Source organism: Rissa tridactyla, chromosome 16 (assembly GCF_028500815.1).
Source record: "Rissa tridactyla isolate bRisTri1 chromosome 16, bRisTri1.patW.cur.20221130, whole genome shotgun sequence".
NCBI lineage: Eukaryota > Metazoa > Chordata > Aves > Charadriiformes > Laridae > Rissa > Rissa tridactyla.
The window spans coordinates 3,950,640-3,974,580 of NC_071481.1; the positions used below are offsets into that span (position 1 = coordinate 3,950,640).

A 23,941-nucleotide genomic window follows, 5' to 3' on the forward strand; every position below is an offset into this window, starting at 1 on the left:
ACAGATTATGAGTGAGATTCAACTTCCTAAGAATCCCAGGCAGCAGCGACTTCTCTAGAAAAAAGAATCTTGATTTCTCAGCTGCTTTGGGGTCCCCGGCCAGAATGTCAGCTAATAAGAGTCTGCATCCCATTCAGATCATTTCAGGAAGACTTTAGTCATCTGTTTTTCCTCCCCTTCCTCACTCTGTATGTTATTCATGCTAGGATGTGTACAGTAAAGCAAGATGGCTTCTTTCTTTCCAACTTGATCTTCACAAACAGACACAGCGAATAATTATGCATGCAGGCACTAAAAAGAAAAATCACTTGGATGAATTAGGGACTTTCTTTCATTGTTTATTTGTGGGAGTGAGAAACTTCCCCTGGATCAGACTGCATTGTACATGGTAATGAAACACAATTACCTATTCTTCTCCATCTCAGATGAGAACAAAGAAATCTGAAAGTCTCTGGAAGTCGAAGGAGAGGGAATTAAAACCAGATTCAAAGTAAAATGAGAAAAAGACCTTTGAAAGAAGTGGAGGCACTGGAAGCTTATTTTGCTTGTGAGATCTCTATTAAAATCAGACATTATTTCAGAGGCTTCCAGCCCTAGCAGATAATTAATGAAATTAAGGTGAGGATTTGCTGCTAAATATTTGCTCACACTACAGGGGAAAGAAACAGTGCCAAAAACACCTGAAATTTTATGGGCAAATAAATCAAGAAAGAGAGGTGTCTCAATTACTCAGACTACAGAGGGAAAAGTACCTCTCTTTACAATAGAGACTTTTCAGTAATGGTAAAAATTCATAGCTTTTCAAAGAAGCCCACTGACAGTGCCCAGCTTTGCAGTGTTTAAAATACTGGGACCATCTCTGAAGCACTCTGGGGCAGTGGATAATGTAATCAGGAAATAGCCAAAAGACTGACATTTTCAAAGCTGCAAGTGGATTTGGATGCTGCAGCATCATGGAACATTAAACAACCTCCCTCCAAATTTTGCAGGAGTAACAGGGTTAGATGAAGCCATCGTGACAACAGTTGTTAGGTAGGACTTTCTCAGTCTCTCAGTTGTGATGTGACATGGGATGTGCCGCACATGTAGCTCCCTTACTCTGCTGAGTTCCCTGGGTAACTTACTTCTCTGATTAATCTGATTCATTTCAACTTGTATGAAAGACACCTCATAGATTTTCCAGCTCTGGCAGTTTCTAAAACAAAAATTAATAAGAGTCAATCCAAAGACAAGCAGCCTGGGTTAGCTTGTGTTATGCAGAAGGCCAGAGCGGGTGATCAAAATGTGCTTCCAGCTTTAATGTTCATAACTGCATGCTTCATTGTACTGTTGGGGGTCAGTAATCACTGAGGACAAGCTGTGCAGAGGCATAAATGTACTCCAGCTTTGGCCACTAAGGTGGACACCCAAAAAACTAGTGACACCAACCACTAGCACATTTGGAAACTCACCTACAGGATGCTTACAAATAGACTTAGCCTTTAAAAAGGACTTGAAACTGTACTAAGCAAGCTATAGGAGGGATGAGTTCAGCCCTTTTTAAAATACTCTTAAGCACAGAATTAATTTAGGGACAGTCAGGCCAGCCTTAGGTGCTTTGACACTTAAGTCAAACTGGGAAATGCCTGCCCTTCAGCTCTGAGCTATTTGCACAGTGAGCAACTATTAATCCTTTTACTGCCCTAGGCAGCCACTTGCCTGACAGAGATGGCCCCAGGGCCCGATAGAGCTGCAAGCTGGAAATGCCATCTGCACAAATGGCATGTGCAATTAAACTAACTAAGCTGTAGACAAAATACAAGGGTGATTAGCTCCCACCCTGCAGGCCACACACCATCATCACCTGGGATCTGGGAGGAACATCCCTCAGACCACCCTTCCTCGTGCCATGGGATTTACAACACAGCTTGTAGGTACAGTCCATCTTTTTTGATGCAGCTATCACTAGTCTGTGAGAAAGCAGAAGACAAAATAGACTTCCAGTCTAGTCTTCCGTGGCAATTCCCATCTATGTGGGGATGAATGACATACAGTAATAGCAGGTCGTCACATCTGCACTGACAGTGCTAAAAAATGGGGTCAGCAGAGAATCCAGAGGTTTTCCAAGGGTCTTGCACTCAGCAAGCAATTGCAGGTTAGTGTGTGATAAACTGAGAGGCCACATTGAGGAGACAGTTAATAAAAGCAGGACTAGAAGAATCAATGTGTTCTGACACACTGGTGACAGATTGGAGAGAGGGACAAATTTAATATCCTAGCGTTATCCTTTCCCAGCCTAAGGGCCCTGAAATTGATTGAATAAATTAAAGCATTGCTGTGGATGACACTAGAGTTAAGGTCGTATCAGCACTTCCATCTTAACTCCCTATATTCTTTCCTCTGAGGTTTTCTTTTTCATGTTTTGGTGCAGAAAGCTTATTCCTGTGCTACAATTTGGCCAAGAAGCTCTCAGCTCCCCTGCAATTTTACTATTAGAATCTTCAAGAGGAAAAAAAGCAAGAAAAGGAGGGAATTACAGAAGGAGAACTAGAGAGATAGTTCTATCTGGTGTGCTTTTGCAGTCAAAGGATAAACGTGTCATGTCATGCTACTCCTAAAACTACCATGTGCTCATTCTGTGTCATGGTCAATCTCTCTTTGCAAATAGTGAGCAGAAAAATAGACTTTGAAAAGAAAAATGTACAGAGAACTCACAAAAAATAAAGCTGTAGGCCAAATTAATCTCTGCGTAGCTTCACTTGCATGCAAAATTATTCATTCTTTTGTTACTAAAAGCAGCTAAGGTAATTGCAGATGAACACTCTTCCACTTTTATTCTTTGTTATCTCTTGGCAAGTCTCTCTCAGAGTCATCAATAGGATTTTATGTCACAACAAATCCAACTGCTTAAATAGAGTCAGGTGCTATGACAGAATTGGGCCCTTCATTGAGCTGGTCGGATCATCAGTATTCCCGGGGCCCCTCTCACCCGCGCATAGAAGAAGTGGGTCTTGGAAAATGCTCACTGTTTTCTGTAAAGCGTTAGGGACATTCATCCAAGGGAAAAAACTAACCTCTGCACCTCAGAAATGGTGCCGTGTCTCTTACAAAATGAGATCTAAAACTGCACTGTATCATTTTCATTTTTATAGGCTGTGTCATTGTCCAAGCTCCTCTGGCAGCCACCACTGGGTCACTAGCATCTCGAATATTACCAAACTGCTACCCAGGCATCTGTTTACATGCAGCTGGCTAACAAATAAGGGGCCAGTAGACCATGCTCTGAAAGTTGTGTATTACATATAATAAAGATTGTGTAGAGCAAACGGCCTCTGCTGTGCAGTTCTTTGCATTAGTGCTTAACATCACACCCAAGCTCCAACAACGGCAACAACAAAAACTTGCTTTTTCTCATTTTTTTAATTTCATTAAACTCACTGTGCACAAAGCTCCAATGCTAAAAGTGTGAGCACTTAGCACATAGCTCATTTTAGCAATTACCCATCTGACCCCAACTCCCTCCTTATCTTTTTAGCAGCATCTACGGGGCATCAGGGAGCAGTTTCAACCTTCTCTCTTTGTGAAGAAGCAGGTGCTCAACAACTTCACACAGCATAACATTTCACCAGACAGCACAACAGGGAAAATCACCACCTTTCCCCGATTGACAACTGCCAAAAAGCAGAATGGGTCCCAATAGCTGCATCCCAGGATGCTTTGGGATAAATCTGCACGTGAGAAGGTAGTACGTGACTGCTGTTGTCTTTAATGGGAGTCACATGGCTAAAACCCCAAAGAGCTACTTGGAAAATTTTGAGGCTTGGTGTTTAAAAATGAGAAAAAATGTACACGAAATGGTTCAGATCAGCATTCAACTGAGATACCAGGCAAAACAACCTAGGACATTCAAAGCAGGCACATTAGTGTGCACCCCATCTCTACACCAGCCAAACAACATGGGTTAAAGTAAAAGTATCTGAGTCACCCCTGTATTAATATGCATTTATACCATCAATTTATGGGGGTAAACACACCAGTGATTCAGGCTCTCAGTGTCAGCCTCCGCGGGGACTTCAACGACTGTCAGCTTGTATCTCAGTCCACAGGCTGTTTGCCCATGAATTTAAATATAGATTGAACGTCAATGCCTCTTTCCACAAATCAAGGCTTCTCATTTAAAACATTGCACTTGCATGTTAAATAGAGACTAATTAGACACTCAAAGGGAGGACAAATCTAATTTGACTAGAAGGGTATGGAAAAAATTAATGCAGTGCTGTAGCAGTATGGAAAAAAGCCTTTCACACTGGTTAAAGCGGAAGCAGAATAGGACCTGTGACTTCTGCTCCTGCTCCTCGTTTCTTTGTAGGAGTCCTTTACATCCTCCTGGTTTCACTGCTCCTTGGGTCATCATTTACACCAACATGCAAATAGTCACTGCGGTGCTCAGCATCCTGCACGCGCGGTGTGTTTGTGCAGGGGGACACAGACTTAATACCTGCCCTGCCTGTATTTTTTGCATTTTAAACCGTCTGCCAGAGCGGTAGGAGTGAGCTGACTAACCCTGCTTCCGCAGCAATGTAAATGATGGATTTAATCTACTATAATACCGCTATCACCCCTAGAAAAATCACACACCTTTTTGTGAATAATGGCAGCCTTCTGATGGGTTTCCCTAAATAAAATGGAGCACAGTTGGCTAAGCAATCATTGGAGGCTACTCTTTAAACATCAGCATCCTCAGGCAGTGGAAGTTTATGAATCTCTGTCTGGAAGTTAATGCACTCATTAGTTTTAGGCTGAGGGAGCGGGTGGCAGTAGACTTGCCTTTCCTTGGACACAGGAGGTAGAGTCTGGACTGCCCGTCATTAAAGCCTTTGAGATTGTTAAAGAAACTAGTAATTATTCTAAAGATCCATGTCAAAGGATTTCTCTCCTTCCATGGGGTCTGGGTTTCCCACCACACACATCACTACTAAGTAGCCAGCAGAGCACAGAAGGTGAGAGAAAGAGGAAGTGAGGAAGGAGAAAAACAAAATTCAGCTTCCTGGCTATGATTTTTATTAGAACCATGCAAAATGTAAATAATGACATCCTGAAATAGGAAAGCTCACATACTTTGGGGTACAGCCTCAGGTTTGAAATTCATCCCAGGCTGAGCCAGAGGCTTGGCAAGATTTGCAAAATTTTGGAGTAAACTTGGGTCCAGCGCAACATCGTTCAAGGCCCGATTCCAAACAGAAGGTGGCGAATTTAAACCTAGCTTCAGTTCTCATCAGACCTCTGGGAATTCATGATTTTCCTTCAGAAGACTGGAAACAAGCCATTTTACAACTGCTATTGCTAAGCCAGGTGGAATTGGCAATTTCAGGTAATTATCTGTGTGGCTATTTTTGTTTGCACTCAAAACAAAAATCAGGAGATCCTCATCAAAGTGCAGCTGGAGAACTGAAGGGGACTCACCTCTGTACACATGCCCTGATCCCGATACACGCCAGCCATGAACTAGTCTAGCCACGCTGACTCCTCCTTTATGCAGCACATTAAACAGCTTCTAACCTGCACCTGATTTGGCTCTGATTCAAGCCGTCATCTGAAGGCTGCTAAGAACAACAGATCTTGACTCTTGATCGAGAAAATCCTCTGACACTATCTGGTTTTCAGGGAAGAACTTGGTTGAGTTCGTACATTCCCTGTGACGACCCTGGGAGCACGAGGTTTTATCAACAGTAGTTTCTCTCCTCAACAACAGCTGGCATCCTATTGCTGGGAGGTATCTACTGGGGATGCCTGCTGACATAGGGACACACGAGGAATTCTTCCTCCCTCCTCTCACCCAGCGTGCAGCTGTTATCTCAGAGACATGAGGCATCCAGGGAGTAATTGAACAGGCTTGGTTTTGACTGAGGATCAAGAAAGTGGTGTTTAGCCAAACTCCTTTCACAGCCCAGTCTCTTGATGCTTCTGGAGTTACACCAGCAGAAAACCTAACTTTTTTACTGGTGTTTCTGTAACATATTGCCCTATTGTATTGCAAACAATGAAGTGTGTTTCAGAATGCTAAAAAGCATCTAAAATGGCCGTCTAGCTCTTCGTGTCCTGGGAACTTAACTGCGGCTGCACAAACTGATTTGAAAATGTGTGATCCCAGGGTTCTTTCTTATACAAGGTCTATAAAGAGGTTACGGTGGAGAAAGAGCTTGAAGAATAGCTAAGCGGCAGGCTTGAAACATCAGACGCTACTCTCACCACCTCAGCTACTTATTCCAGAGAGAGGAAGGGTGAGACTAGAGCGTCCTGATGCTGCCTTGGGTCAGGCCCTCAAAACACTGCTGTTTCTTCATCTCTACAACATCTAAGTTTTGCAAAGTTATTCTTTGCCTAAACTAACTGAACGCTGAGATCTCTGTATAATTTTAAGTACAAAGAAATCTCAGCAGCCATTTAAAATCAGGCTTTAGGATTTAAAAACTCACCGGATTTCAGTAGCAGTATAAGTGTTACCATCATAGCCAAGGTCCTCTCCATACTCTGTGCCCAAATCCTGTAGCTCTAATAATCAAGGGAATGTTTGGTCTTCCAGCTGTAATATTTCTTGCCTTTTAGGATTCATCCCTGACAATAATTAAGTCTCATAAGGATGAAACTTAAATGAGCAGTAGCCTTTGGGGACGGTATTAGAGCGCTAACTGTGTTTGTGGTTTAAATATTAATGTCAAAGTGTAATTACCATCCGCTAAGTTTCAGGCTAGTGTTTGAAAACACATTTAGCTAAGCAGGAAGAATGAACTGTACGAGTTGGAAGCTGCTGTACGGAAAGGATTAAAACTTAGAGCTGGGACAATTTCTCAACCAGCAAAGAGCACAAGGAGACATGCTTGGTGGGTGTTCTTCATGCAGCCCCAGTGTGTGGTGGCTTCCCACTGCTGGCTGACTCCAGGCAGAACGCCCAACTTCTTCTCACAGCATAGAGAGGCAGAAGCCTCAACGGCAGCAATGCTATAATATCTCATCGCAGTGGGGGTCACGGATATTGTATGTCTACCTTATAACTGCAATCAATGCAAGCTACAGCTGGGTCCCAGAGGAAGAAATCTCTTTTTTTCCTTGTAGCCTCTTTGCTTATTCCCTGGCGTCTGGGCAAGGATCTCATTGAGTACTGTCCTGGTTTGAGCAACACTGGACTAATTTCTCTTCTAATGCTTGGGAAAAATGCACTTTTAGAAAATTCTAGTGTCTGAATTGGGGAAAATATTTACTTTATAGCCAGCTATGGGATGCAGGTTTCAAGGTCTCAGTGTTTTTGAGCCTAGTCAGGTGCAGGGATGAGGAGGACCGAGACCCAGGCACTTGACCCAAGCTGGCCAACAGCATTATTTCATACCATGAACATCACATTCCATATAAATTTGGAAGTTTGCTAAGAAGTTCTCTCTCCTCCTTGATGACTGCGATCCTGAGAACTTCTTGCCCTGGTGCTGGACCCTCGAGCCCTTCCTTTGCTCCTGAAGCTGTAGCGCTTGCAGCGTCTGACATTTGCTGTCCACTGCTGGGAGTGCACAGCTTCCTACTGATATAATTGGCTGAGTATAATCCTTGTATATTTTATATTGGTATCAGGATCAATATTGGTTCTTTTGTATTATTAATGTTAATTATTTAATTTTAATCTATTAAATCTGTTTATATTTCAGCCCTCGGGTTTCCTTGTTTTTTCCCAATTCCCTTCCCAGGTGGGGAGTGGTCATCGGGTGATAGGATAATTGTCTAAACAACAATAAATTGTTGTGGGTTCCTCAAACGATAACAAGTACTCAAGATCCCTCTGGGTATGTGCTTGAGGAAGCACAGAACTATAAGTTCCCTTATGACACCTGGACTACCTGTGCAGTCTTGTGCACTGCTGGAATTTTTAGGGAACATTCAACATCTGGCAGATTTGAGCTGTGGAAGAAAAGCGTACAAAGCATAGGGACAGTAAGAGCAGAAAGGAAGGGGGGGGTGCATGCAAGCTAGGTTTTGAATGGGAGAGAAGGATTCGGTGCATGCTAGCACTTGCTAGGGAAAGAAAGCCACAAATTGTGAGCCAGACACAGTGACACTCTACTCTCCCTCTAGGTCTTGAGCATGAAACAGGGAGAGGCTGTAAGTCATTTCACTTCATCTCTGTTCGTTTCAGACAAATAGAGCAGAAAAGTCAAGCCAGAGAAAGTGGAAAGAGGGCATGAAATGGAGCCGATTTTGTAATGGCTCGGTTAGCCTGGCCACTGGTTACAAGCATTAATAACATACAAGCCATTCCCACTACTCCCAAACCTTTGTGTGATGTTAAAAGTGGGACAGAAGGAGAAAGCAAAAAAGTAGAGAGCTAATGCAAAAAAATCTTGCAGAGTGTTGCCCAGAATTAACTCCTTTCTCCTACACACTGCTACCCTGTCCCTCCAGGGCTGGGGTTCACACAAAAAGATCTCCCCTCTCCAAGGAAAGCTTCCTTCCATTAGAAATTATCCGTGTGCCCTGGGTAGGATCGGGTGATCCCTACACCTTCTCAGACACAATAGATGAGGAGTTAAAGATGATTCCTCCAATGCTGCCCTATGCCTCTGAGGACGGCAGAGGTCTGAATGGCCACGCAGGCCTGGTGGGCCACAGATAAACCTTTCATTCAGCAGCTGTTGTAAATCCCAAGGAATCTAATGGGATTTGGCAATTTAATCCAGACAAGGTTTAGATGATCAAAAGAATTTCTTCAAGTCAGCAGGATTTACAATGAAAGCTAGCCAAAATCTCAAAATACAGTCCCTGAGCAGGGTGAAGCCATTATTCTTTCTTTTTGAGTTTATGTGTCTTTATTTTTATCATCTCTCTGAGAGGAGGGGGCGGAAAGAAGGAAAAGTAAAGTTTAAGAGCACGGATAAATTCTGTCTTGCTCACCTTCTGCCCTGAGACACAGCTATCTCCAACCTCTCAGTGACACATTAGCCTTCAGAGAGATTGATCGATAGCTGGATTGCTGGGAAAGACTCATTGCCAGTGCCCTAACGACCAGAGAAACCTGCCAGAGGAGCTGCAAAATTAACTCTGGTTCTAAATAATTAAGGATTAGGTGAATATTTTCTTCCATTAACTATTTCAGCTGGCACCCCAGCTGCAGATTCCTCCCTGCCTTGATGGAGGGATTGCCCTTTCAGCTGCTTTGCCCTTTCAGACACTGCATCCCCAGTTCAGGCAATCTGGTCTCCTGGGTTCTGTTTCTGGCTCTCTTCTGGTGACCTGCAGGATCTCACATGAACCTGGTGCATGTTTTAGGAGGAAATGGAGTCATCCAAAATGGATAGCCTCATTTGGAAAAGGGAGCCTTCCTCTCTCCCCCCCTGTAAAATGGCTTCCTGCTCTTTGGAGCGCGCAAGGGATCTTTGCTGATGTTTGGTATGGGGCCATGGAGCAGGAGCAATAAATGACAGACATCTCCTGCCTGTCCCCAGTCCCTGTCTCTTTCGCAATCTCTGTTTTCTTTCACCAGGAGTCAGATCCAGCACGGCACTAAGCATTTCCTGCCTCCACCCTGATCCCATCTGTAATTGTGGAGTGAGAAAAATAAAGAAGTGATAAAAATACTCAGTAAAAGCCACCTTTGCCGCAGTCACTGGCAGCTGAGGGCAGTTTATGCTTCTTAAAGGGAGCTCAGCACAATACAGGATTAGCTCTTGTTTGCTTTTTTGTCTCTAGTTCTTTCTGCCGTTCTTTTTTCAGTTTAGCCAGTCTCCCTCTTCCTTTGCAGGTATCTTCCACAATGTCCCTTCTGTTCAAACCGTGTACTCTCCCCAGCTGGGAGGACAGTCCTGAACAAAGCATCCATTGCCAAGTACCACATATATTATCTGTCTGTCCTGCTCTAACTTTATGCTGGATCAGGTATTCCTTGTCCTCCCACAGGCAGTGTGTAAACTGACATAAAAGTGTAAACTCTGAGCTATGCGCGTGGCCTAATCCAACAGGAATGCAGCCATGTGTAACAGAGTGCAAGAATCAAATCTGTCCTGCCAGAAGAACTAGGATTGTATTGATCTTGTACAATGACTGTGGAATCACAGCTGCAGATAGCATCTGGAGATGCTTGCAGAGAAGGCAGAGGCTGAATACGGAATGGCAGGTCAGGTATAAACCTTGAATCCTTCCTGATACAGAACACCTTTCCAGGACAGAGCCAAGACCTAGTTAAGAAGCTTCTTGTGAAGGTGTGCAGAAAAGTTTGCTGTTACTTCTAGAGGGCTAAATTCACACACAAAACATAGAAACATACAGGAAGAATTAACTGAGTGAGCTTATAACAATAAAACAAGAACGAGGTATGGCCCTGCTCCCTTCCTAGCTATGACAGAACTAAATAATCACCAGGGCCCCCTTGCTATCACTTCTCTGCAGGGAAAACACAAGAACATCAACGAAACACTGATGTCCCGATAACCTGCTCCAGAAATTGCTGGGGAAAGGAGGTGTCTCACTGCCTGGCTTGTCTGATGATGAACAATGCATTTCCAAGGCTGCTTGCTCTTACCTGTCTGCCAACAGAGTGGAACAGGCATATTTTGGCAGGGAGATTTTTTTAATCCTTGTGCAGAACTGAATGATTTAATAAAGCAGAGGTGTAGATAATGCCTTCTGAATTAGTGGTTAGCATTGCAGTTCAACCTCTCCTCAACTCCACTGGGGAGAAAGAAGAAAACAGAAGAAAAATGAATGGACTCTCCAAAGTGCTAAGTTACACTAACCTGGGGCCACCTAAGAGTGCCACCCCCTGATCTTGCATGCATTCGTGCCTATGGAATCCTTCCAACTCCACTCAGAGAAAACCAGCTCCAGTGAAACCAGTGGAACTAGACCCAAATCGTATTTCTGATGAGATGTAAAAGGCTTTTTGATTTCAGTGGAAACCACTCACAGCATCTAACAGAGATCAAAATTTAGACCAACTGTCTCTGATTCTGAAAAACAGGAAAAAAGCAGCACATTATTAAAACAAAATCTTCCATGATAAGCAGAGTTCTTTTGTCTGTTAGTGCAGGTGACAATCCATCAGGATGTCATCTGCCTTGACAGCTGTCACCTCTCTGAGACTGAGACATTTAGAGAGTACAGTGTTTCCTGTGCTGCTCTCCCTTGTACTGCTCTCCCATGCTCATGTCCTAGTCAACACCTTTAAAGCCTTTTGCCAGCTCTTATGTGCATTTGATATTCACATCTATCCATCTAGGTCTTTTGATTCCACCCTACAACATGCCTTTTGCTGCCAGTATTCACTTGAGATTGATTTGCTAGACAGATTTTTAATGCAACCATCATTGGAGTGGGAGTTACGGGACAGGTCCTCTTCTGATGTGATTTGGAAGAACTCCAGATGCCCATCTGCATCAGCTAATGCCCCAGCCCTGTCACTTCAGTTTTCCACTGTATCTCTCCTCTGTTCTTCTTCCCGCCTCTTCCATAGAAGTTGCAACCCTCTCTCCACACTTCTACTTATTTATTCCTTTTACAACTTCTTTCTTTTGAATACAAATGCCTGATTACTACTGTCCCCTGGGGATACCAGGCCAGGCATAAAAGATGTTGCCTCCAACACCTGTGATGGAGTTACTCCTACATAAACCAGAGCTGAACATAAAATCAAGAATTCCAATCAGGAAGGAGGGACAGAGTGTTTACCATTGAGCCAAGAAATGAAATCCCCAAACCCTGTACTAAAGAAAAGAAGGGCATCCTTAAGCCTGCAGAAAGAGAAACTGAAATGCAAGGCTGTTTTAGTCATCAGAGTAAAGAAGGCCCTTGACATAAATCAGACAGCTTTTGCTTTCTTTGATACTGGTACAAATCCAGGATAAACACCATGATTTCACTGGGATTACTTCACATTCATGCTGATGCAAATATTATTAAAATTTGGTTTCGTACTGTTAGGATGAGCACCCTGCAGCAGAACATACACTGCGCACCTGCTGCTGCTGTACTTCCTAATTAGAAGTAGGTTTATTGACCAAAGATCAGTACGGCATTTTATCAATTCTTTTTCCTTGTTCTCTCTGTCCCTCTCTATAGGTCTCATTTATAGCCAAGGGAAGGGGAAAGAAACAGCATCAGCAATTTCTGACTACAATGAAATAACAAACTCTTCTTCCCAAGCTTCCTCGTGAAGCAAATCCTGGGCAACTAACTGCTTTCTCCCCTTTTCATGAGAGTGACAAACATCTTCCTGACTAGCACATCAGACAGAGATATAAACTCTTTGCTGAAATTGATGAGCTGGTGTAGCATTTTGGTGCTCCCGGAGCACTGTGACTTGTGACTGTGACAGACACTGACTGGTCTTCAGCGCGGGCTCTGGAGGGAGTCCAGAAGTATCTTCGCACTGGTGCACGTTTCAGCTTCCTGTTGAAACAAATGCGTGTGCTGCGTACTGCAGACAATTACTGTATAAATCACTGAGAGCAAAATCCAGAGTCCTAAGCCTTTTACTCCAAGCTAAAGCAAAACCTTGCCTAATTTGCTAGGGACAGATGGATGGACGTAGATATAGACACATACATATTGTTTTTCGGGTTTCTGCATATGACTCCTGAGCATCCCTATTGCTTTAGCAGATGTATCGGAGGGAAGACCAAGATTTTCCTTAATTATCAGTTTCATATTATCCCCCTTTTCTCCTGTGTTAGATCATTTGACACTCCTTCCCACTCTGTGGGATTCCCTGATACAATCTACTGAGTACAAACAGATACAGCTACAACGTTAATTGGTATTTATGCTGCAAACACTGTGTAACTACATGGTCATTTGCAAGTTCCCTTAGATCAGTCATTAATGATATTTAACATTGTCAAGTTATTACATCCATAATTGCTACACAATTCAGAGTGTTCAGGTCCCCTGACGAAAAGGCAACCCAGAAAATTTAAACGGTCCTGCTTATGCCTTGACATTATTCCAATTGGATGTGATTGTTGCGGAATTCTGCATTCCCTTCTCCCGTAAAAATGAGTACTAGCAACTGATTTATCCTGTTACCTTCATGTGCAATGCACCTGGGGTCTGCCTGCAGTGTGAGTCCCTGAGCCAGCTCCAAACAAGCACATACCAGCAACAGAAGCATAAACTTCAGTATAGGCTGCACCCGCTTTCCAGGTGCCCTGGGTGTGTAGGGCTCACCTATGCTTACACCCATCCCATTGCTGCTTTCAGTGACTGCGTTCCCATTGCATCCCATCTGCTATTGTCATCTAGAAAAGCTAAATGAAAGATGCGAATGCTAGGTTCTCTGTGACATAATGTCAATCCAAGACTTCAAGTTAGAAAAACTCTTTATCCTGCCCAAAGTCCTTTGGATGAACAGCATCAACATGCTTCTCATTAGTTTAGTCCTGCTTGGACTTTCATGGAATTGGAGACTAGACTTTACAAATTGTTGCAATGATAGAAAGGAGAACAGATAGTTTTAATGCCTACCCCCTGCCAGGGACAGAAGGGTACTACTTCTTCAGCTTCTTGCCTTCAATATACTTGGCTACCAGGATGTTTTTCACAGGATTATCTAATTGCCTCGCTAATTGTGTCTGGGGAACATCTTCTAAAGATGTGTCTTCAAGCTGCAGCAGTTGGGGATGGCAGTATTGCATCTTCCCTGCCAGCTCCCCCCTGCCTGCTCTCTCCATATTTGCCTCATCTGTAAAAATAAATGAGTATCTCCTATGCATTCCGTCACTTTGTGCCTGTGACTGCTACCATCACTTTAGTGATAACGAGAATACTATATCCCCAGAGATACAGGGAAAGCGAAACTTTGTTAGAACAAGGCAGAATCTGTTTTCTTTTGTTGCTTCTGACTCCGCTGCATTTCTGGATTAGGGAAATGTATTTGGGGAGTCATTTCTCCATTTTTCAGGCCTGCAGTGAATTTATACAGTCCCACCAGGGACTGGCATGCCATTGTCAGCAACCAAGAGACACAACTTAATACCTCAGAGAGCTCAGTGCAGTACACGGAACCACTCTGGCTGACGGCCACGGTTCTGAAAGAATAATAATGAAAAAAATGTGCTTGCTACAGGACTGCAGACCTAAGGAAATCAAAATGCTATTGATCCCAGCCCATCCTGGTCTCATTACAATCTCTGCTCGTGGCATCAGGAGTTTTGATGAAATCCATCATTACTAGCAGGGTAAATACGTCTTTAGGTGGCGTAAATCAGCAGCACTTGCTATGCCAATTTATGCCAAGTGTGAATATAGACCACTCTGGTATTTGTTATGTGCAGAGAAATAGTATATGGGGTCAATACAGAAAGCTCCAGTATAGCTGAGGCTTGCAGAGCATTTGTTTAACTAATCAGCTACACCATGCAATCAGTGTCTATTTTTCCTCTCCTAAATAGGCATGCATGAGGGGAAAAAATGATTGTTAAATACTCATACAGCGGGTTTTAACAAACTGCAGATTTGAGAAGAAAAACACAAGTACAGATAAAGCTTCACAGCTGCTTATGATTTTTTTTTCTTCCGGTTGAATGAATAATCACCTTTCGCTAATTGAGTAAATATAAAACTCCTCAGAAATGGCAACTCGACAAAGCACCAAAGAAGCCCAGCACTTTCAGGAGGAATTCCCCAAGAAACAGTATATGCAGGAGACAGTGGATTAAATATTTCTCTTAGTTCCTCTAGATGTGGGAGGGAACTAAAAATCTGAAATAATGAAGTAAAGAAATAAATATTTAATTAACAAACTGAATGAAGACACAAGAGCACGGCAGAGGAATGGCTTCCAGATGCTTCACCCTGGAGTCCTAAATAAAAGATAAACAAACTGCAAAACATTACCCAATCATCTCCACAGTAGTTCAAGTTTTAAAGCAGGTCTGCATGGTACAGATTTACTGAAGTGCACTGAATAAAATACCAGAAATACCTTGGAGGGAGAATTACCATAAGAGAGGGAAGGAAATGGCAATATGACATTGTTTTTTCACACACAGGGAAATAAAACCACATAAAGAGATTGCATGGTTTGAAGCCACAGAACCAAGCTGGTGTCAGTGTTGGCAGCTGGTGCATTCACCATTAAACCACAGTGCCTTCTATTTCCACCTCTATTTCTTGTTTTCTTTAGGAACATCAAGCTTAAAACCATCGCCAGACTGGGAGTTGAGCTTATGAATCAAAGAAAGGATACAGTGGTATAATCTTTTTCCACCCATCTTCTTGTAAGGTGGTTTCTATTGGTTTAACATCCCTCCATGGTCTTTATTAGCAAACAAAATGTGAAGTACTTCACATGCTCTGTGTGAATTCTTATGAAGGAGGATAAGCACAGCATAAGATAGATGTGTCAGCTGGGAGGTCTAGGAGATTGGCTATAAGAATTTTAAGGAGCTAATTTCAAGAAAACAGTAATCAAGGGAAGCTGAAAGGGTAGGAGAACATCATAAAAAGAAGCAAGCTGCTTCTCTCAGCAGGAGGAACTGGGTTGATATGATTCTCTGAGGTTCCCAGATTGGCTGCACCAATTCTATAAACTTTAGGTATTACAGCAAGCCAGCTACTAGGAAGCTGCATTTTTAGAGATTATGATTGGCTCCAGATTGAGTACTCACATAAATCCTGTCAGCTGGAAAATGGTTTGTTTGTTTTAAAAGAGAATTATGTAACCGAGAAAATCCAATCTTTTCTTTTCTGCAGTTTTTTTCGGTTACAGCATTTTAACAATGAAGCTGCATTTTATAATGAATGTAACAGACAGGCCAAAATGAGTAAGTTCTGCTAACATTAAAGCTGTAAAGGGACCAAACTATCTCCAAAGACCCGCTTCTCCATTACAGCAAAATCCATCGAGCCTTCTGTAGCTGCCTCATTCCAGGACAGCAGAGCACTAGGTAACACCTGACACTCACGTGAGCTCTCAGAAAATTTGTGTTCACAGCAAAGTTCATTTGTGTTAAAGCTCCGATGCACTCATTAATCTGACTGCTGTCCAGGCACAAAGTCCCTTTGTTTCTGTATTGTGGTGTTAATAACTCAAACTGATTAACAGAGAAAATGAGCACAGCTTGTCTTAAATAAAGGTAAGGAAGTTGAACAATATAATACAATTCTCTTGGCCTCCCTGAAAAAGGAAGGAAAATGTGAGGTTTTGGTCAAGGAGAATGAGGCTCTCAGCATGTTCTGGCTTCCAGCCACAGCAAAAGTTAAAACAGACAGGTACAGGGAGTTAGGAAAGGAAATAAAGCATGGGGCCCAACTGATGGTGCCATGTAACTCACATTGCGCTTTCAAATCCACTGGCACAAATACTTGAAAATAATGAGGGTGCATTTTGATAAAAAGGAAGAACGTATGGTCTTCTGGACTATCTTGAGATGCTATCAGGTCTAAAAGTCCTGCAGTAATCTAGTCTGCATAGGACAGTGTGGAGCATTTCAGCCAGACATTACTGCAGAGTCCAAGAGCCTGTGGTTCGCTTAAAGTGTGCCTTTCAGAAAGACTGCTAAGATGAAACCCTGATTCTACTGAATCTGGTGACAAAATGATCAGTAATTTCAGTGGAAAACTTCCACTTGGGTCTTGATTTACTGACTCAAAGTAAAAGAATTTTGCCTAGTTCTGAACTCTGCTAACTCTGGGCTATATTCTGCATATTGAGATCAGTAAGGACAGCTCACCAGGGTGAGCACTGGGCAGATCAAAGCTTCAGGTTTCCTCGTATCCTTCACAAAAAGACCCCGTCAAAAAGCGCACGCCTCACTGTGCTCTGTTGAAGATGCACAAAGGGGGAACAAAGCTCATCCCATTCATTTTCCTGCCTGCATGCAAAAATTGGTAGTTCTCTCGTCAGACATCTGTGTGTGTTGTTAAACAAGCCCCACAAGCTCCCGTTAGGTGCCAGCAAAATGCTGAAGGGCCATTGTGCTCACATCTGCACTGCTCTGGAATTGTGAAGGTGCCCTTAGAAGAAGCAACTTAATGTCTGTTAATATAGAATTGAAATCACAGGGAACCATCCCTTTCACCACTCAGTTTTCTATGCATCCTCCCCACTCTCCTCCTGTTCATCCATCAATCTCTGTATCTCTCTCTGCTTTTCTGTCCTTTTTGGTGCATAAAGGCTTTGCTGAGATGACAAAAACCTATGTTCTTCTTCCAGTCTCTGGAATGAAAGTCAATATAAAACAGCTCCTTATCTCCAGCTTTTTTTTTTTTTTTTTATACTTTCAAGGGTCTTTATTTTATTCCAGTAGCAAATTTTAGCTGACAATTACAGCCATTGACGTGCATGCAAGGTGCTTAAAACCTGCGTTACCACTGCATTAATCCAGGCGGAGACTGGAAGCTAGACAAAGGCTGTCAATGCATTCAAAGGAAGAGGCTGAGGAGACCACTCACATAAGTACTAGCCATTCCCTGCAAAACACGTGGCCTTTTTCTTCCTGTTCCCCCCTTTCCAGAGCTCCAGATTTAACAGCCACCAGTTAGAACAACTGCATACAGGATGTAAAGCATGAAAGTACAACTGCAGAGGTTAAACCAGTCACGATTATGACGTGAAACAGTGCTGCCTTTACAAAGAGAAAAGGATTTACAGACAAACAGCAAGTCTGCTCTGTTAAACTAAAACCAAACCCGATTTCCTTACAGTCTGTTTGAAAACAGATGGTGATGATGGCAAAAGGAGGCCTCTCCCATAAGGTAGGCAGAACTCTGCTGTTTGGAAGTGTAGAAGATGAAGGCCTTTATTTTGTCTTGTGACGTGGAAATTAATAAGAGTAGATGAGGATTGCTGAATGCAAATTCCTCAAGGGGGAAGAATCACTTATCTCCAAGAATACATTCTGCTCAGCAAACTCTGGCAACGGAGATCTTTGGAGCAATTCCAGATGAATCAGGGGAATAGCAATGAAGGGAAAGCCTTTCTCTTTAAGGTAATGGTTCCAGTTAGCCAGCAGTGATCACTGCCCCAAGGTTTGCTGACGGTGTCAGGTCAGACAAATTAGTGGTCTCAGTCATGTCCCATTCCACAAAGTTACAGAAAACCACAGAAACGAGCACATGTCAATAATTCCAAGCCTGTCCCTTCTAAAAGCACCTTTGGAGTTTTGACTCAAAAGAAACCTGACAGATCTGTGCTGCTCCACCCCTAGCTGAATAACCTCTGCATTACAGCGGCCTGGTGCTGGAGCACATGGGTGCAAATACTGACACTGCAGCTCTCAGAAAAAAATGTGGATTGATGGTAAGGCAAAGGACAGACTGTATCCAGCCCACCCAATTCTGGCATATTATCCACCACACATACTTTTTTCTCCTGGCCCAAGATAAATGTTCAAGGGCCATTTACATTCCCAAAATCTAGACAGGAGCCTGTAGGATGCTAAGGAAGATTATGTGTGTCCCTGTCTGATAGCAAGTGGCTGCAGTGGCACCCGACCAATGGCTATTCACACACACATGCACTCTGGCAATCAAACTAAGTCACCAGTTGCTGACTTAACCGAATCAACATTGTGAGGCTGAATTAGCCACATGCTGGCACTGTAATTCTAATTGTTTTCAAATACACATTGTAATAAAAGTCTAATTAGCATGCATCTCCAAATGGGAGCTGATGGCACGATGGTTTTGCATTGGTAATACAAGTAATGAAGAATTACCTACATTCACCTCCTACTTCTGGGACACTTTTCTTCACGCCATGTTTTGTTGTTTTTTTGGTAAAGGTTTTAAACAAACACAGGAAAACAAGAAGGAAAAAGCAGGCTGACAAACTGCATGAGATATAATATATAGATCAGAACCTTGGGAATGAAATCCAGCAGAGTACATTTAAATAACACGACTACAGTGCTCTGAATCAAATCTGATCCCCATGAGCAGCGTGTGTGCAGTCATGTACTTGCTCACCAGTATGGCTGCATGTCCAGTTTGCAGAAACACGCAGCCATGTGCAGATGTGCACACAGGTCCAGCCTCCAGTGCACACAAAGGCACATAGATACGCACCTAGGCCTGCATGCAGTAATCCAGCAACACACAGACACCCCCAAACCCTAGCACACACCATCAACCAAAGACACATTTGCTGTAACACTGCATCAGATGTTATGTCCAGGCTTCAGCCCCTTCTCAGCCCAGCTGTATGGATCAGTGGTGGGGAGGAGTGTGACTGGCACGACAGAACACCACTCAAAAGGTTGTTGCAGGCTGCAGGGGAAAGGCCGCAATGGAAGAAACACTAACCTTCTCCCAGCATGGCAAATACTGCCCGTGGAAGGCAGAACATCAGCATGCTGAGGGATGCCTGGAATTCTGGATAGACTGGTCTTCCTTCCAGTCCTACTGGGTACAAGACACAGCAAGCCCATGAACTATTGAGCTTGTGTGGTGACCTCTGCAATTTGCAGCAGCCACTGAATACATTATTAATGCCACTGTCTGTACCAAGAACTGACCCTGCTCCCAGCCAGGGTCAAGGTCCATTACTTATGCACTGTGAATTAGTCCAAACTGGGTGAACACAGAAACAGAATAATTTGCCATTGGAACAGCGATCAGATGCCCTGAAGATGGAGTAACTTGTGGAAACATGCGCATATAATACCCTCATCACACACAGCACATGAATAAATGGGGAAGCACTTGCCAGCATAGCCATCTCCGTTTCACCCTGGAATCTGATTCATTATCGTGAAGGCAAACACAGCAGAAGCACAGTGTACGAACAGGAGCGTAGCCCCTTCCCAAACCTACCTGCCATTCCATTGCCACATTTGTCGGAGCCAGCCAAGATCTATGTAAACAGAAGGGAGCCAATTAGCAGCTGATGTGAATGGTTCAGCGGAAAGTTATTATTTAAAAGCTAGTTAAGATAATTAGGGGGCAGTTTAATTAAAACATCAACTTAAACACAAAATGAATGCAGTAGCTTTCAAGCCCAGCAGGATGCACAGCTAGCAGATTCCCCTGGGAGGCTGCTAATTACTGTTTGTAGTGACTGCAAATAATAAATAAAAAATAATAATAATATTCCTCTAAGCCTTAGAAATATTAGGAGCTTGGTTCCTTTCTGTCCAATGCATGCCCACTGCTCAATCCCTACTGTATGCTCAGATAGTTTGAATCAGAGCACCTGCAGGATATTAGAAGATTAGAAAGCTGTAGTAACTCAGCCAAGTTCTTGAAGGTCTTTGTTTCCGTTTAATCAAACTGTCCCTGACAGCAGAGAGAACACCACTGGAATTCCCAAGAACCTTGCCACCCAGCTGGCCACATTGCAGGTTTGCTGGGTTTTGCTGCTTATCTATTCTCATAAAAGGACGACTGCCATGAACAGGTTGTTTATGATCAGGAATCAAAAGGAAGCCTTATTTTTTCCTTAGTCTGAAGTCAGAAGTTACATAGCCTAGGAAAAGTTGTTCCTGGGTACACAGCTGCAGAGTCCTGGCTCCACTAAGAGAGATACCGAAACCTATGCAGAACTCAAGCCCATCTCTGACACTGTGCACCGGAGTCTCCATAGATGGATGTGACAGGCTTTCTTCCCTTTTTAAAGTTCTGCAATATAACATTGCAAAGGATCTGATTCTGATCTCAGTGACACTGGTGTTGATCAGAAGTATCTCTTGCTCTTTCACTCTGCACGCTGCTGCAGGCAACAATACTGAGGATGACATTACCAGAAAAATGGGGAAAAGGTGAGACAGCTGCAGCACTTGGGGGGACATGCAGGTGATTCATCCATTTAAACAGCTAAAACCAGAATTCTCCAGCAAGTACAGGAGATGCTTGTTTTCACACAGCAGATAATTGCCAGGGCTCCCCACACAAGAAGAGAAGGTTTCTGCAGTAGAAGAGATGGTGCTCACAGTAGTATGTGCAGGGCTGTGAGGAGCACAAGCACCAATGTTTTCTCAGACGCACGGAGCTAAGCTGTGTTATCTAATTCCTGAGTTATAGATTCTGAATTGCCCAAGGGGAGGGGAATGCATTAATTACTTATGAATCAATTGATCTGCTGCGATTTCAGGAACATCTATCTAATGGCTCTGTAATAGAGATGATTCCCAAACAGCAGCTCCCTCACTTAACACAAGTCATCCCCCACTCTCTCTTCCCAAAGAAAAGCAGGGCAAGAGCCTGCAGCACAGGGAACTTCCAGGATGTAGGGCAAACTCCTACCAGGTACTGGCCTTGTCTGTTCTTCACCTTGTTCTTGTATCCCAGTTTACTTCTCTAAAAGATGCTAAAGTATTTCTGTGAATGTATTCTGTGAATATATTATATGAATGTATATCTCTGTTCTTAAAGAAGTTCAGAGAATTTAGTTTTACAGAAGTAGCCTTCTTTGTAGACACATTTAAGACAACAGGAATATCACTCATCAAAGTCTCTCTGTTGCTCTGTGTAACTGAAGCACAATTATCTGCCAGCATACCATTCCTATCTTCAGCTTCTCTCCTAAATAATTAAGTTCTTTGTCAGTCATCAATTCTCTTAGAGTAAGCAGGGTCAAAAGGTAACTTGTGCTCAAGTAAGATTTGGGGGGTACATTTATAGGAAAGAATTTGCCCGTGATGGTCAAAATCTGCAAGGAATGCTTTCCAGTGGCTTTCTTGCTAATAACAATCTGTCAACACTTATCAAAATTCTATCTAATCATCTCATCTGTAGTGTCTTTTATTTTAGCAAAACATCAAACTAGAGGATATTAAAGAAAACACCTAGTCTTGCACAGGTCTTTTCAGCAAAAGATATTGAAGCTTTTTATGCAGAAAGTGTGTATCATTATAGCCATTTTATAAACAGGAAAATGAAAGCACAGAGATTAAATGACTTGCTTAAGGTATTAGAGCAGATTACTGGCCAAGCCAGAAACAAACTCAAGTGCCTTGAGTGTTGCTCCAACGCCCTGGAAGACACCAGGTAAAGATCAGCTCATTCACCATGTAGCACAACCATTTCTTATCTGAAACTGTGTGTTACGAGCACTGCATACCAATGTTACATGGCAATTTAGGACAACTGTGACTTAGCTGTTGTCTCTAATTCATGTCATCCAATTCAAAATCCTATCCCACGGTACGCAGCTGGTAAACACCTGAATTCAGATTTGTTCAGGATAATAACATTATTTGATTGCTAGCAAAGCCTGTTTCACCAAGTTACTGGGGTTTCTAGTTTACTCTCATCCATCCATCAGGGCTCTCAGCAACACCACAGCTCCCAGCCAGGAACTGCATGAATTGTGCTCAGTGAGCAGCAATGTTGAGAAAGCCCGGTTTGGATAGCGGGCAGGGGAGCAGCTGCGATAAGGGAGAGTGGACTGACCGGGCAAGCAGCTAGCACACACACAGCAGCTGCGGCTTCAGCCTAGGGAAGAGCTGCAGCTGCACACCAGCTCGGCAACGAGAGGTCGCAGAGCACTGATTCGAGGGACTGTGGCAGAGGCTGAGAATAGCCATGGTTTGGGGCAAAACCAGAAGCTACATCGCTGGTGGCAAGGAGTGAAAAGAAAGGGCTGGCCTTGATCTCTGTGCTGTCTGAAGTGCCCCTATAGGAAAACATCAGGATTAGAGGGTTAATAAAAGCACTGTGCCTTGTGGCCTACAGCTGCTGACTGAATTGATCCAGCTTTGCCCATAGTGACTTGCTGTGCAAGCACAAGGCATGCATGAAACATTGGTTCAACGCTGCCCTGGAAGGCAGCGTGCCAATTACTGTACCTGTGACAGCTGCGGCACCAGCTCTTGTTCAAGAGGAGCAATGGCTGAAGGGGAAGCAAAGGAACTCATCACTGGGGATCTAAATGAATCCGAATTGCATTTGCATTTCATTTAGATTTAATAAGATAGTTATTGTTTGTTAATTACGTGCCAATTGATTACTGCAGCAACATATTTATTGAAGAGGAATAATTCAGCTGAAGATGCATATCCTACTCATCTAAATTGAATTAAGCTGATTCAAAGTGATGTAGTGTCATGGAGCATACGTCTCCAGTTTGATACATGCACTTTGGAAAAAATTCTACAATCTGGAAGAAAAGCTGCTCTGTTCCACAGCAACCTGGGCCCAGGAGGAAGTATCACCCATGAAGGACTTGTGTGTAGGATGCTGGAAGCCTATGCAGCAGCCTGTAGACCCTGAAAGCCACAAAGCTATACTCCGCGAGGAGTCCTGGTAGTGCCGTACAGCAACTTTTGCCAAGAAGAGATGTACACACAAACACGAACATGCACACATACAAGTAAATGGAAAAAATACACAGAAACTCTCTTCCCAAACTGGAAGCTGAAATCACAAGAGCCATTGTTCCCATCCCATCCATTTTTCCAGTAAAAAGCAAGTTCTCAGTTCTGCAAGACTCCACAGAGACCTGAAAAAGCGGGAGGTCTGGCAAAGGTCACCCCTACAAAAGGTGAAGGAAAGGCAGAGTTCGCAGCTTGTGCCAGTTCTGGAAAGGAGATGTGGGGTATGTGGGGATGGGGAAAAATTAAAACCCATTTCATGAATATGAGAAACTAAATGATCCTCTTCATGATGGTCTTTGCGCATAAGCAGCTGCAAATCAGACGACTGCTCCAGCCGGGAAATGTCAATTGTATGGAAATGTCATCTTCATTGCAGAGCTCTCCTGGGGCCGCTGGAAACTGCAACTCAACTGCATTAATTTCCATCCCTCTTTCTCTATCTCACTTTCTCTTTTATTTTTCAATCTTTTAACCTTTATAAAAAAATTTAAAAACAACCATCTTTTCTGCATTGAGTAAAATTTTGTAGCTATAATTGTGCAGAAAGGTTAAAGAGTTTCGATTAGAAAGGTCACTCCAGGATCACTGTGCAGCTGGATTCACATGCTGTCTGCTGTTTTGAAAGTTAAAGATAGCTCTGAACAGTTTCCCGTGCCAGGGCTGACACCTCCAGC

At 43.2% G+C, this 23,941-nt stretch overlaps 1 protein-coding gene across 1 annotated transcript in view; it reads right to left on the reverse strand.

The window, feature by feature from the left end:
• DISP3 (dispatched RND transporter family member 3) overlaps positions 1-23,941 on the reverse strand; it is a 104,318-nt gene that overhangs the window by 63,911 nt on the left and 16,466 nt on the right. Inside the window, exon 3 of the mRNA XM_054222351.1 lies at positions 19,768-19,807. The gene's annotated coding sequence lies outside the window, so the exon portion shown is untranslated. The remainder of the gene's footprint in view (positions 1-19,767; positions 19,808-23,941) is intronic.